This window comes from Octodon degus, unplaced genomic scaffold, assembly GCF_000260255.1.
Source record: "Octodon degus isolate 3935 unplaced genomic scaffold, OctDeg1.0 scaffold00146, whole genome shotgun sequence".
Taxonomy (NCBI): domain Eukaryota; kingdom Metazoa; phylum Chordata; class Mammalia; order Rodentia; family Octodontidae; genus Octodon; species Octodon degus.
In genome coordinates this window covers 519,867-521,849 of record NW_004524722.1, presented here as the reverse complement: position 1 = coordinate 521,849, position 1,983 = coordinate 519,867, and positions in this window count along the sequence as shown.

Genomic DNA, 1,983 nt, shown 5'->3' with positions numbered 1-1,983 from the left:
CTGGGACAGGTAGGTCCCTCCAGCACAGGATAGCCAGAAGCTCTCCCACACACTCACCGGGCCTGGGCTAGGGCTGGATCTGGGGGTTCCTGGAACGCAGCAGAAATTCTTACTTGGTGGGCGAGGTGGGGGGTAGTATGAAGTGGTGGGGTGCTTCTCAAGGGGGTGAAAGAGGGTCTCACCCACGCTGCGCCTGGGCTGGGACTGGTAGGTCCCACTGGCGCAGGGTAGCCGGAAGCTCTCCCACACACTCACCGGGCCTGGGCTAGGACTGGATCTCTTGTGCAATTAATTTGAAGATTGTTTCTTTTTTTAATGTATTGAGTTCAGGGTCTACAGGGTCTCACTACCCAGATTGCATTCATAATGATCCTCCTGCTTTCAATCCCTCAATACTGGGATTATAGGCCCGCACCACCACACCCTGTCTTAGTTGACATCTCAGTGCACCCTGGGGATGGGGATTGCGCAGCATGCCAGGGATCAAACCCTGGTCCCTGAGTCTGCCTATAAAGATCATTTCTTGTAGAAAGTTGTTAATATTACCTTCTCAGTAAGTATTATCTTTATATGCAATGTTTAGTTTTAATTTCATTTTTAAGTGTTTACTGTGAAGACATTGTATAATAATGTGGAATAATTATATATGTATGTTGGGTAAATTATACAATATAACTGGTGAGAAAAATTGCTCTGAGAAAAGGATGCAATATATGAAAACTTTTTATTCTATTTTTAATAATTATACTTTTAAGTTTTGGATGATTCAAGATTCATCTGCTGGTGTTTAAAAACCCTGCAATATTGATAAGATTGTACACTCTATCTGATTTCTTCCAAGGGAAACATAATGTATAACTCTAGTATATATATCATGATGAGGTAAGCTGACATTGATCTAAACTGCTCATCTTGGGCTGGCATAAGTGCCTGCCTGGCAAGAACAAGGTCCCAACTTTGATCCCCAGTACCACACACACACTAACATGCACGCACACACACACACACACCCACCCACACACACACACATACAATTTCCTAAACTGCTCATCTTAGTCAAAGTTTTCTCATTTTGCATATACAGTTAAGAAATATTTATTAATAGGATGTGCTGAGAAATGGGTTTTTAGGCTGTATCTAATCTATCTATCTATCTATCTATCTATCTATCTATCTATCTGTCATCAATACCCTATTCCTTCTGGAGGCACACTTTTTTTTTTTTTTTTTTTGCAGAACCAGGGATTGAACTCAGGCCCTTGCACTTGCCAGGCAAGCGCTTATTTTACTGAGCCATTTCCCCAGCCCCTGGAGACACACTTAATAAAAGAGCTTGAGATTAAATCCAGCACAAGCAACATGATGAAATCAGATGCTGTACACCTGAGATGTGTAAGGCTTCATCTGGTGTAACACAGCAAACTGTTTTGAAGTCATTTTTTAAATAAAGGAGCACACTATAAAATAATGATAAAAGTATATATGCTAAATGCGTACACCAGTAACATAGTCATTTAGTATCACTATTAATATTACTGTTACATACTATAATAGAATTATACATACTTTACTTTTATATGGCCAGGAGGGCAGCAGGTTTTGCATGGCATCATCAGCAAAAGCATATGTGATGTGGAGCGTAGTACTGTGGCTGTGACATCACAACATAGTAGGAAGTTTTCACTTCCATTATTAGACCACCTGATCCTATAGGGTACATCATTGGCTAAAATTTCATTATGTAGTGTATCACTGTACACATCTGTGTATTTAGTTGAATGCAATTCTGTTACCTATGCAGGCTCATGTAACTACTGCCACAGTGAAGAAGTAACATCAGCCCATCACTAAAAGTGACCTTAGTGTGCAAATCTTTCAGTACTAGACATGTCTTTGCACATCACTCCCATCTTCTTTATTTTATTTTATTTTATTTTTTTGGTGAAACCAGGGATTGAACTCAGGCCCTTGCGCTTCCCAGGC